Source organism: Heterodontus francisci, chromosome 3 (genome assembly GCF_036365525.1).
Source record: "Heterodontus francisci isolate sHetFra1 chromosome 3, sHetFra1.hap1, whole genome shotgun sequence".
Taxonomy (NCBI): Eukaryota; Metazoa; Chordata; class Chondrichthyes; order Heterodontiformes; family Heterodontidae; genus Heterodontus; species Heterodontus francisci.
Window position 1 is genome coordinate 148,550,985 of NC_090373.1, and position 14,533 is coordinate 148,565,517.

Consider the following 14,533-nt stretch of genomic DNA (forward strand, 5'->3'; position numbering starts at 1 on the left):
CTCTCATTCCTTGGGAATTCTCTTCTCTCCTTGGGAGTTCTCTTTTCTTCCTTTTTATACAATTCTCTGTTGTTTATTGAGCTGGAAGTCAAATGGTTTCCCAGAAAGGCTTGTTTTCTTCACAAGACCTCTCAGTGCCCCTTTTAAAAAAACATTTCCAGGGACTGTTTTTCAAAGTTAAGTGGTCTTTACATGATCCCCTTTGAAAACCCCAAAGTTTAACATTTCTTCAGTCTTTCAAAAATGAATCCTCAAAATATATATTTAACAAAAAACAGAGGCACTTTTGAAACACCTTCTCATTGTTTACTACATTTCTGGTTTTGTGTCATCTGCAAACTTTGAAATTATGCCCTGTATAACCAAGTCCAGGTCATTAATATATATCAAAGAGACCAGTGGCCCAAATACCAACCATTGTGGAACACCACTGTATACTTCCCTCCAGTCTAAAAAAAAACAAGCATTCACCAATATTCTCTGCTTTCTGTCCCTCGGACAATTTTGTATCTGCGTTGCCACTATCCCTTTCATCCCATAGGTTTTCATTTAGCTAACGAATCTGTGATGTCAAATGCTTTTTGAAAGTCCATATACACAACAACAACTGCATGACCCTCATCAACCCCTTCTGTTACTTTATTAAAGAACTTGATCAACTTAGTCAAACATGATTTGGCTTTAACAAATCTGTGGTGACTTGTATTTATTAGCCCATACTTCTCGAAATGACGCAATTTGTTGCCTATCACTGATTATTCTCTGAAAGATTCCCACCACTGATGTTAGGCTGATTGACCAAGTTGCCAAGGTTACTCCTCTCCCATTTCTTGAACAGGGGTGTTATGGTCAAGTGAGGAGAGGTTGAAGGACTTCCCTCTTTTCCCTCTCCTTGTTAGAACACAACAGGTTTAATTCTTTCTTAAAGTGGATGTACTGGCCAGTTCAGTAGGTGTTTGATTACTTATTTGCTATGATCATAACAAGAACCAATCGGACAGGTTTTCTTGAGTTAACAAAGTTAACTTTATTGTACCTTAACCAAACTAATAATAATAACAGACCAACTTGTACTCGCACTCACAATAGAGGTTTACACACACAAAAATAGGTTACAGAATGGGAAGAGATAGATTAGTTGAGTTAGAGTCTATAAAAAAGGTATACAATCTGTGGAGTTTGGTGATTCGGCTGTCTTCCAGCTGAATTCAGTGGTCCTGAGGCTTTTAGTTTGAAGAGGTAGATGACTGGCTCAGTGGGTCTCTTGGAGACAACGACGCAGCTGATTTCCTCCACAGGGCTTCTGATTGTAGCTGGAGTATGCAAAGGTTGTCAGTCAACAGGCAGGATTTGAAAGCTTTCAAGCTGGAATGGAGAGAGAGAGAGAGAGTGAGAGAAAGAGACCTGCACTTGGGTCTGCACGTGTCAGAGTCCAGTTGTTTCTCCTGTTTCTGCTGCAGGAAGACACAAGCTTGAAACCACAGATGGAGAGGGCTTGTCACATGACAGTCACTGAGTCATTCAAACATAGCAGTTAGAAGTATTTCTCTCTTGCTGAAAAGAACAGGTAGTTCCTTTAAACGTCCTGGGTCTTGGTTCTTGCTGGTGCATGAGCAGACATTTCATCTCCCTCCTCACAAGCATTGCAGTGTAGTAGGATACAGTATACAAATCAGGTAGCCATCTTAAGCTGCCAGAAAAGTCATCCTTTTAGTTGGTCTTTTTAAAAATGTCTTTAAAAAATAAATTCAAATCTTCAGTCAGTGGATTAAAGAAAATTATCATTCAACGAGGCACCTTGGTGTAACGGGGGTATAACATTTGCAATCCTCCAGTCATCTACTATCCCCCCCATATCTACTGAGGATTGCGAGATTGTGGCCAGAGCGTCTGTAATTTATATCCTTACTTCTCACAATAATCCAGGTTGCATTCCATCTGGACTAGGTGAATTTTCTACTTTGAGGACTTTTAAGTATCTTGCCGTCATCTATTTTTATTTTATCTAGTATTGTTGCTGCCTCCTCCTTTATTACTTCATTGACAATATTCCCTTATCTAGTGAAGATAGATGCAAAGTACTCATTTCGTACCTCAGCCATGCTTTCTGCCTCCACAGAGCAAGTACAGAGGCAGAGAAAGGAGAGTGGGGAAAGAGTAAATGGCCAAGTCTGTGATAGGATGGAAGGCAGGAGAGTTTAAATGTGAGCTGTTCATGATGCTGCCATTCACACCACCTGCAGATACAAATTTTTTTTTCCTTGTCCTATTGCCACTCCCTTTGGTCTTGCACCTTCAGGCCTTTTGTCATTTAATCTCTGCTCCCTTTACCCTATCACAGACTTTCCCTTTTGTTCTTTTTTCCACCCTCCTGCCCTTCACTTGCTTAAAACCTATTCCATTTTTAACTTTTCCCAGTTTTGACGATAGGTCACAGACCTGAAATGTTAACTCTGTTTCTCTCTCCACAGATGCTACCTGATCTGCTGAGAATTTCCAGCACTTTCTATTTTTATTTCAGATTTCCAGCATCTGCATATTTTACTTTTGTGACATTGTTAGTGGGTAAATGTCTAGAGGCTATATTATGCAGCATTGATTCAGAAAGGCAAATCACGTGTAATAAATAAAAATTTTTGAGGAAGTAACAAGACGTACTGATAAGGGAAACAAATGGATGTTGTGTGAATGGATTTTCAAAATGTTTGTGAAGAAGTGCTGATTAGGAGTCTTGTTGATAAAATTAATGGCCATTTCCCAGGTGCTAAGGTCAGGAAAAGGGGCGGAGACCTGCTTCCCTGAGTCTCTCCCTTTTTACATTGCTCATCAATTTTTAGGCCTTCCAATGGAGAAAACTGGGTGGGTGCCTGCAATAGATGCAAGCCTACTTCATCATATAAGTATGTTCCTGTACTCCCATCTCATTTCTTTCAGACATTGCCCACTGGGTGTCGGACGAAAAGATCCCAGTATTAGGCCGAGAATGCGAGGATGCCTCAGGTTTCTCAACACACCGGGCTGGATTTTATCCCAGCAACGGGGGTCCCAGCAACGGAGGTCCCAGCAGTGGGCCAGATGGCTGACCCCAGAGGGCTTAACCCGCCGGAAAACGCTGAATCTGCCCAAAGTTCATCAACTGCTGTTCTCACACCTGTCAGCTGTTATATTGACATGCAATTTTAAAAAAAAATGGTCTGGAAGTAGAAGACAATGGAAAATTTCTCATCTCTGAAATACATCCGCAGGCTGGATGGAAACCTTTGGAGGGCAGGATTCTGGCCAGCAGGCTGTATGTTACCTTGATTTAATATCTTTGGTTAACAAAAAAATCTATTAATCTCAGATTTAAAATTAACAATTTACCTAACATCAAATACCATTTGAGAAGAGAGTTCCAAACTTCTACCACCCTTTGCATGTAGAAGTGTTTCCTAATTTCACTCCTGGAAATCTAGCTGTACGTTTTAGGCTATGCCCCATAGTACTGAACTTTCCAACCAGCGGAAGTCGATTCTCTCTATCTATCCTATCTGTTCCCCTTAATATCTTGAAAACTTCGATCAAATCACCCCTTTACCTTCTAAATTCCAGACAATACAACTCTAGTTTGTGTCATTTGTTCTCAAGGGCAATTACAGATGGGCAACAAATGCTGGCCTTGCCAGCAACACTCACATCCCGTGAACAAAGATTAAGAAAAAACTCTCCTCGCAATTTAACCCTTGGAGTCCAGGTATCATTCTGGTAAACCTACGCTGCACTCCCTCCAAGACCAATATATCCTTCCTAAGGTGTGGTGCCCAGAAACTGCTCATAGTACTCGAGGTGTGATCTAACCAGGGTTTTGTAAAACTGAAGCATGACTTTTACACCCTGGTATTCTAGTCCTCTGGATAGAAAGGCTATCATTCCACTAATATTTTTCATTATTTTTTGTACCTGTTCATGTTATTTTAATGGTCTATGTACCTGAACCTCGCACTCCCCTACACCCCAGGTCTGTTTGCACTGCCACTGTTTCTGGTTTTTCACAATTTAGAAAGTATCCTGTTCTGTCCTTTTTCGGTCCAAAGTGGACGACCTTACATTTGCCTACATTGAAATCCATTTGCCTCAGTTTTGCCCATTCATTTAATCTATTAATATCTCTTTGTAATTTTATGCTTTCATCTATACAGCTTATACTGCCACTTATCTTTATACCATTGGCAAATATGGATTCGTGGTAAATACATTTGCTGCTCAAGAACTTTTCCTCATAAATTAAATAGGTGGGCTAGAGACCATGGATTACAGGGGAGCGCTTTACATGATGTTTGGAAGGAAATAGTATTTACATTTTTACATGCCATGTTTTCAATGTTTTCAAGAAAATTACCTAGAATTACCTAGAGCCTACAGCACAGAAACAGGCCTATTGGCTCAACTAATCTGTGCTGGTGTTTATACCCACAAAATACCTATAAGAAAATCAGCACAGTGTCACCAGTGAGAAGAAGAAACTCTATGACTGTGAGCTGCATTCAGTCCACAGCTCTGAGAGTTATGAAAGTCCCCACTAAGATTTGAATCTTCAGTGATTCCCTCAGGCTCTTACTGAGATTCTGTTATTTTAAGTTTACATCAATGACCTCCCTGAAATGTGCTCTGATTCTGAAGTTTTTATGTGTTTAGATGACATTGTATTATATTCCTATAAATCACTGCTGAATGTAAAATACTCTGTTACTATAAACCCATCTAGTGTCCAATGGCAATGTACAAACCACTTTTAATTCTGAAAAACTCAATTTAATTTTAACAAGTGTTTGTCTCCTAAGTCCCTTCCTAACAACATTACTGTGACTTTCTTTTCTTTAATGGGCCCAGATCCTATAGCTCTTACTGTCAGGTACCTGGGTATCCTTTTGGAATTACCATTGATTTAAAAGGCGTCAGGCTGAAATCATAGACTTGCTCAGAAAATATCAAGACATTCTGACTGCAGTCCAAATCATTCATCTTGATGGTTTATTGCATTTTAACTAGTGATCATTTGGTCAACTTGTCCCAGAAAACTAACAAATACTTCAAAACTGAATAACTAGAATAATATACATTTTTCTTGGTTCGCCTGAAAGCACAGGTTCATACCCAGTTTACTGTTTCATTGTCTTGTCCAGCTGGCCAATATTTATGTGTGAGTCCAGACAGTGAATGTTAGTGAGATATTTGGCTGTGGGAGGCATGACGATTGAGCTCGATGCTTTCTTCATCAGTCTCTACACTTGCTCATTTTCTATTGTTATATAGTGATTGGAGTAAAAACCATGGTAGATTTTCTCTTACCTCATTCAAGAGCACTGAGGCCAAAAAGCTTTCCCTAGCCCCACTCTAACTCAACATAGACTATTGATTGAACTTGGAACTGTCCTGATATGTCTGGCTGAGCACCATACTGGGTGGTGTATTCACAATGTGCTGGAAATCATACCTGCCAAATGGAAACATTTTAATTTTGTCATATGGGACACTGATTGAAACTTTTTTACTGGACATTGCAAATGACATTTTAAAAAGAAAAGAAGCAGAACTGAACAGCCAAATGATGGTCACACATTTGCATTCTGAGAAGGACTTTTTTTTTATTCGTTTGTGGGATTTGGGCATCACTGACTAGGCCAGCCCATCCCTAATTGCCCTTGACTAGACCATTTCAGAGAGCATTTTTAAGAGTCAACCACATTGCTGTGGGTCTGGAGTCACATGTAGGCCAGACCAGGTAAGGACAGCAGATTTCCTTCCCTAAAGACATTAGCAAACCAGAAGAATTTTTACAACAATCGACAATGGTTTCCTGGTCACCATTAGACTAGCGTTTAATTCCAGATTTATTAATTGAATTCAAATTTCACCATCTGCTGTGGTGGGATTTGAACCCATGCCCCCAGAGCATTAGCCTGGGCTCTGGATTACTAGTCAAGTGACATTACCACTATGCCACTGCCTCCCCTAAACTAGCAGAGAGACAGGTGAATAGAGAGACAATGGGAGTGCTCACTGATTCAATGAGCAAAATGGGTTTTGTCAATAGTAATGATCAAAAGACATCGACAGCCTTTGACTTTGTAAGAGCCAAACTCCACTCCCCACAGAGTAGGTCTGAAAGACTTTGAAATCCAACAACCCTCCAAGAAGTTGCTGTTTCAAACAAAGAGATGGTCACATGGCCTACCTGCTGGTAAATTTGGGGCTTTTGAATTGTGCCTCAGAGTGAAAAAGACTGCAATTTGAGCACAAAGGAGAAGACCTCTCTCTCTGTCTCTGTCTCCTGCAAAGTCCCAGGGAACCCAGGGTGGCAGCTTAAACTTCAAGACTACAGTCAAAGCCCCTTGTCGGCCTTCTGGTACCAGAGAAGCAAGCCTGAAATTGTGCACCTGGCCCCAGCAAGGACTCCAAGACCTTCACTTCAATCAAGGACACTACCGCAAGGACACTAAGAACTGTATCTGTATTCCATTTATTGCCAACTCTACTTCAACCACACCCCCCCCCCAATTCTTTCTTCCCCTCTGTATCTATTTGTGTGTGTGTGCCTCTCATATGCATGTGAGCATGGTTGCATCACGTATTTTAGTGATTTTAACTGGGTTAGAGTGATAAGGTTAATAAACTTGTATCTTTCTTGTTTAAACTCAAGAAAATCTGTCTGATTGGTTCATTTGCAATTGCAATTAGAGTGCAGTGAGTAAGGGTTCACTGAGGTGGTAAGCTAAAATCAGTGTGTCTTAAAAGATAGACCCTGTTACAGCCAAACCAGAAAAGGGGCGAGAGGGGAGCCTGAAACCCCTTCCTCACCCGGTCGTAACAACAAGCTGAGCAATATGTAGGAGCATCTTCACTTTATGAGTCTTTAAGTATTTCCTCCATCCTGGCTTATAATGCAGACTCAAAATTCAGCAGAAATTTTATTAAAATTGGACAACTCTAGACTGATCTTGTCATTTTGCCATTGTGTTAAAGGAGTGATAGTGAGTCATTTTACATTTCTCTTGATTTTTATTTCAATTGAAGTCAGTGAAAATAAATATTGGGAGAGATGTAAAACGGACTGCCAAATCGCTATCACCTGTTTTACACTATCGCACCAAGTCACGATCTACCCCATTGTTTCTTCGATAAACGAAGACCAAACTGAGGGAAGAAATGTCTCCAGTGTCAAAGCACCATCCTGTGGAGCTCTATGTTCATCAAAATAAGGCAAATCCCAAAATTGCAGTCTTCTAAAATGCAGGAAAACGGACACATTTAATCTCAGTATTTGGAATGTAATATCTAATACTTTGAGCACTGGCAGAATGTTTGAGTGTTGCACAGAACTCATCCCTTTAATTTATACCCTAAAATATAGTGTATTGACTGTATTGGTGTCAATGTGACTTCTACAGCTATCTAGTAAAATGTCTAAGTCATATTAGTGTATACGTTGCAGCAAGAGATTTACAAATCCGAAAAAAACTTAATGAGTATGCAGCCTCTGAACTGGGCTTTATAGTGTTACCCACAAAATCTTGCTAAAGCAGAATTATAAAATCATATAAAATGGCAGAACAATTCTTAAAACATGGCATTCCTTGGAATAAACACCTAATTTGACAAATATCCATTCAGATAGCCCAAGGACTTTACTCCATTTAGATATGTTAAATAAATTAATTAATTAAATTAATTTAACTAGCTGAGATTTCCCTTTCTATCCCTATGGAGTGCCATTTCTGAAGGGATAAAGGGCAGGATTTTGCCTTTTGGGTTGGGATCCTGTCGTCAGGGTCAAATGGGGGTCACAAGCCCGGACTGTGTGGGAGACAGTCGCCCGGCAGTGATTTTCCCTGAACTGGCCAATTAGCTTGCCATCCAATTAAGGACAATAGGCACACTCTCGAAGATGAAGGGCCAATAGGAGTCCTATTGGAAGGAGCTGCAGCCTGCCATTCTGGGTAAGAAAGAGAGAGGGCGCCTCCATCTTGAGGTGCCCTCTCAGCAAGTTTTTAAACTTTTAAATTGAAAAATGCCCTCAGCAGCGGGGCCACCATTGTGAAGGGGAAACTGAACACAGGGCAGCCTGCGGCTGCAGCTGTGGCCACATAGGCAGGGAGGGTCTCAAAGTCTGCCGCTGGGAGGCCACCTCCAGGCAGCTGGCCTAGTCCTTGACTTGGGGGGCCTGGAGGCCAACTGAAAAATTCCATTCGGCCTCTGACAATAAGCCTTAAATGATATTTAAATTCCCTTAATTGGCTACCCGCCACTTGCAGGTATACCTGCCACTTCCCCCCATCCCGGAACTTTGAAAATGGCCTGGTAGCAGGATGGTGCCAGAAAACTGACATGCCAGATGGCAGTGCAAATTTCCGCACCCACCCATCTCCACAGTAGCTCCACTGGGGCTTAAAAATCCTGCCCAAAGAGATTAAGCATTAAGCATTTGTCCACTAATATCACCAATAGTAGTTTCTAGTATAGTATTGTTGCACAGACTGTACTGCTACCATTGTAACACACTAAGTTCCAGTTGCTTAGCTTGTCAGTTGGCATCATCTCTTTGGGCGTCAGTTGTTGAAAACTGGTTCAGGGATTTGATAAAATATATGTTAAATTGAACAGGTATGTCACTCAATTGCTTGCCCAAATATCACACAGCAGTAACATTTTATAACTGGAAAAAATATATAAAAAATGAAAGACAGTAGTGGCCAGAATAAAGCTCAATACTATGCAGGGTGCATCTCGCTCAAACTTAATGCCAGTTACCCACCAAATAGAGGAGACAAGCTGAAATAAAAGTGATACAGAGGAAAGCAAATGCTGGAAATCTGAAATACAATGCAGGCCGGTCAGTATCAGAGAGAGAAAGATAGACTGACATTTCCTTTGGACTTAATTATGTAATAGGAGCAGTCATTTACCCACAACACAGCCAAACACAGATTAGCTCAATTTTGGTTTTCAATTTATGGGATGAATGCTGTAGTTTTTTTGAGAGCCTCTGTAAAAGCTGATGGAAGCGTGGAAGTTTTATATTTTCCACTTCATTGCAGTGTGTTTATGTTATTCACATTCTACCACAGTTGAATGTTTCCTGATAAGTTAAAAATGCAGCTAGCTTGGCAGGAAATCCTCTACAAATTAAAGGAGAATAAAATCCCTGGAAATGTCAGGGATCTACATATATTTGCATAGAATTTGCAGCACTGAAACAGGCCACTCAGCCCAACTATTTTATGCCAGTGTTTATGCTCCACACAAGCCTCCTCCAACCCTTCTTCATCTAGTCCTGTCAACCTACCCTATTCCTTTCTCCCTCATGTGCTTATCTAGCTTCCCCTTAAATGCACCTGTGTTATTCTCCTCAACTACTCCTCGTGGTAGAACTAATATAAAAACAGAAGGTGTTAGAAATACCTAGTGAGTCTGTCTGAAAAGAGAAGCTAGCTTATTGTTTAGGGTATAGACCCTTCAACAGAACCAGAAACGGGATGATAAAAGATACATGTAATAGACTAAACAAAATAAAAATGAGCCAAGAATCAGGAGAAGGACATAGAACAGTAACTGAGCAGAGTGGCGATTGGATCTGCATTCTTTCATTCCATCGCACTGTGCATTAGTGCCGCACTGCACACTCCTCATACAAGTGTCCTCCTTTCCCATCGCCTTCTCTTCCCGGATCAAGAGTTCTGCATAGGAGTAGCAAACAAAATTATTTGCTGCATTGCAATTCTGTGCTTTGAGTAAAAGTCGTTCCTGCTTCATGTATACGCCTGTCTGGACTACTGCCCAGTCTACAATCTAGCAATGTTACACAGGAGGGAAATATGATATCTAGTAAAGTCATCAGCATTTATTAACTGTATCGATATTCCAGCAAATGCTGAACCAGCGCCCTTCTGAATCTTTACTATTTTACCATTGGGCTGACAAAATAAAATAAAATGCTGGTAGTGCTGTTTCATCCATTCTTTCACTATACATTGTGTGTTAAGTACCATTGCAGCAAACAGCCAAACTAAAACTAGTTCAAAACAGCTCTCATTTGAAATATTTGTTCTATGTTGAATTTGCTTCTATATTTCACTCGTGCTTCATCTCTCCTTTATGCCAGGCACATGTTTTATACTATTATCAGAAAAGTAGCTTTGTTGCTGGACACAGATATTACAGAGCAAGACGCAAGTGTCATTGGTGCTATAGATTTCTGTTTCACTTACTTGAAATAGTTTCATAGTGAAGAAGGTTTCAACGGATAGTGATTATTAAAATTGATGTACAGAAGTGATATAAATTGAGTGCATGCCTAATATTGAGAACCAACGATTTAGTAAATATTTAGGTCACTGAGCTGCGTTTGTAGATCCAATCCCTGAGGACGACAAGAATCTCTTACAGATTATGAGTAGATTCCGTCCTTGAGTAGTGTCTGCATCGTGGGGTGAGGGAATTGCAGAATGGTCTGTGTTGTTAAGAGAGATGTCTGAAGCACTCTTATGTAGTTAATCTTATGATGGTGTCAATTTATTTTGTTGCTTTTTTCCTTGAGGTAAAAGAATGTAAGGACTGATTCCCAACTTAAGGTTAAAAAAAAAGTGGGCCATGCTCCTGGCCCTCCTCTACTCGGTTACACTGCTTGCACGGAAGCTGACCCAGCTGCATTCTGAGGAGTTTGGTCACTTACACAATTTTCCTAAACTCCCTGCACATTCTTCAGGTTTCCTCCTTTCCCACCACCTCCTCTTCCTGGATCAACAATTATGTTTAGGAATAGCAAAAAATATTATTTGCTGCAGTGCAGTTCTGTGCTTTGAGTAAAGTCATTCCTGATTCACATACTCATTCATCTGGACTACTGTTCACTCTTCAATCTAGTAATGTTATATAGGAGGGAAAAATGAAATCCGGGGAATGTGATTCACCCTTGAGGGAGCAAGTGTACTGGAATACTGAGGGCAAACGTTTTATAGGGCTGCTGCACTGACTTTAGTGGAGACTGACTGCTGATGCTGAACCCAGCTGCATGAACTCTGAGACCCACATCCTTTTGCTGAAGAGAGCTTCAAGCTGCTGGCAGTGGTGGATCACATGGCAACAGCCATTTTTAGAACTGAGGAGAAATCTTCTAACAGAGCTACTGTGCAGCAGGCATGCTGAGAGGCAGCAAATAGAGTGAATGAAATCTCCTGTGTAACTAAGGAAAAAGGCGCATAAGTTAGCAGGACTGAGGAGGTGTGCTGAGGTGGGCTTGAAGAAATGGTGCCCAGTGAAAGGAAAGGAATACCTATAACTGTACACACACCAAGCAATCAGACCACAACATGGTGTTACATTATCATCTCAGTATGAAGTCCTGACTAGATTTTCCACTGTGGAAAAGAAAATCAGATGGGGTGTAAAATGAGCTGTTGTCACGCTCAAGCGAGAAACAGTTCTGAACTAAAGTGAACTGGAGCAATTATGATGAACTAAACTGCAAGAAATGGGCACACTTTTGCTGCAGACAAGATGGAGTAAGAGTCAGGTGTCCTCTCGTATACTGCAAATATACATAGGGAATGTTGGAGACTAAACCCATCATCACATCTGGACTAGTCCTGGGGAAGGCACATTAAAATGCTAAACAGCTCATTCAATGCTAAATGGCTCCTATCTCCAAGAATTGGGTTGACAAAGGCCTTCACAGACAGGGACATGCTGGATTCAAAGCCAAGGTAATAGGTGGGGCATAACGTCACTTTATCAAGTTAAGCCACATTCCAACCCCATTGAGTAACAACGGCCTCACATTTCAAGACATTGTGTGAACACACCAGGGGAGAGCATATATGGTCACCTGACTGAAACCAAACTTGAAAAGTTTTTTCTTAAAAATAAGACTTCTATGAAAGATGGAACAGACAGCCAGGCATCCAGGAAGCTGAGGAATTCAGTCTAGCCAAGAAAAAAAATGCTGCCCACAACATCTTTAAACCATAGAGGTCAAGACTGCAAGATAATGTTGAAAACCCTCCACCTGAGAAATCGTAACAGGATTCCTCACCACCGACTTTGACTGAATCTTAACCAAACAAGTCTGCAATATTTCAGTGAACCAAGAAAAGGAACACCAGGCCTGCACCACTGTTTAAAAATTCCTCCTCGAAAATGAGAGGGTTTCAAAGTTTTTTTTTACAACAATCGGACTTAAGTGCATGCTATCCTCTAATCTCTGTCTCTTGTGTGTGTGCATGAGTGAGTGGGTGAGGTTGTGAATATTTTCGGGTATTGTTTAATAAATAATTTATCTTTCTTTTAATCCTACAAGAAAACCTGTCCTTTGTCTGTTTATTTGACCACTAAAACACTCAGGGACTAAAGCAATTTTTTTTTTTAAAACACTGTTTACAGTCAGTTGAGAGGTGTAAAGTGGAAGTCATCCACACAATCTCCCCCCGTCCGTAACACTGTTGATCCATTATTGCTTATTTTGCGATACCACCGAAGACCAAATATCCTGCTACCTTAAAGTTTCATTGGTCAAATGTGCAGTATGCTGTCAAAAACTCTGGAATATAGTAACCTTTACTTTTTCCTCAACAAGAGTTGAAGAAATAATACATTACCCTGAAAAGATTGACTGAAAGAGTGGATGGAATAGCAAACAAACAGCGCCTTTTTTAATAAACACAAATTGCATGACGACTAACCCTATAAGTGGTTACTTACATAATTTACCTCTGCAAAAGTTCATAGATCAAATTGTTTGCAAATTTTTATCCAAAGATGCCAGTTATCTTACAGGCTTTCAGACTTCTCTATCAATGGATTGCTAGTGAGTCGGGTTCCAAATAACAAGCCCTGGCCCCATCTGTGAATTTTCACTAGATTCAGAAGGCAGGAATCCTTAACTGGCTTTTGGAACCCAAATAAAGAGCATAGGAGTTTGCCATGGTTGATATGGACAGCAGCCAATCAGGAGGAACCAAGATATTCAGAAAAATTTGCCACCAAACATTTAAATTGCAGCCAATTACTCCAAATTGAGTCCCAGACACACTGAAGTAGGCCTCTCAGCGAAAGTGGTTTGAATTTTACAAACCCCCCCAAAGTCAGGGTCGTGGTGGGGGGGGGGGGCCTGAAGATGCCTCCGGGAGAAGGCTGCCATGCACCCCGATGCCGTGAGGGCCCAGCCCTATATTGCCGGTGGCGGCGGGGCATCATAGCGGCCCCGCCCCCCTCCCCCGCTTCTTGCCGACAGAACTGCCATTAACATATGTAAATAAATTTAAATCACTGAATTAATTACCTTCACGTTCCCGCCATCTGTCCCAGTCCGATATTTGTGGCAGTGGCCGGCACTCCCACGTCTTCAGATGCCCATCCGGGGAACTGAGGCGTAACACTGGTGGGGAGGGAGGAGCAGGTACGTTTCTTAGTGAGGGGAGGGGAGGACAGAGCAGGGTCAAACTATGATCATTGGTGTAGGGGATGGTGGGAAGGGTCATAGTGTAAAGTTTATGTACTTGTCAGGGGGAGGTCCAGTGGACAAGGTAAGTGTTTTGTGGGGGGAGAGGGCAAATAATTAGTTATATGGTTATTTGAAGGGAGGCGTTGGTGGGAGAGGGGCAAATTAAATGCATTAAAAAATTTTTAACATATTGATCAGTAGGGCTCGAAGTACTTTAAAAATGGCGTCAGCGCCTGCTCACAGGCAGCTGATGCCATTGCCAGGGATGGACAGCCTCTCCCCTTCCACATCATTGGGCTCTGCCCTGGCTATGTAAATGAGCCGCCGCGCTTAATATCATGGCGGCTCCGTGACGTGCGGCCTGCGCGGACGGACCGCCATTGTTTTCACCCGCCGCCAGTCTCGGCGGTAGGACTATAAATTTCAGCTCAGTATTTTCCAGAGATTTACAACATTGTACAGGCAATTCTGTGAATCAAAACAAGCACTTTATGCAGAAATTTTTTTAATGAATTATGTACAAATACCTGTAAATTTTCAGTTTGGGGAAAAGTTAGGAGGCTTGAACGAACTTTCACAACTTCACAATGGTTTTGCTGAATTGAGCTTCTCCTTTAATTGATGGTGGATTTTCCTCATCTTCACATTTGATCCATTTCTTTCATATGTGTTTAGTGCAGTTTCATTTTTGTTCTGAATAATTTCTACATATTGTGTCTTGATTTGCTGCTTATGAGTATAAAATCGCTGATTTTCCAAACTGAAACTTGCAGCAATCAGAAAGTAAGGTGCTATAACATGAACCCACTAATGCATTAAATTTAAAATTTCCATCTTTGCTTTCTTCTGCAGTCTTATACCCCTCAAGCACACACCATTCCAGTCTCTGATATTGTGAGCTTTCTCCTTTCATTCACCTCACCATTGCTGGCAGACCTGCAAGTTGCCTCAGGCCACATCGCTGGACATCTCTCCTTCATCTTGTCCACTCCCCCAAAACTCACTATTTCTCTCTATCTTTTGAAAGCTTGTTCAAAAACACATCTTTAGAATCATAGA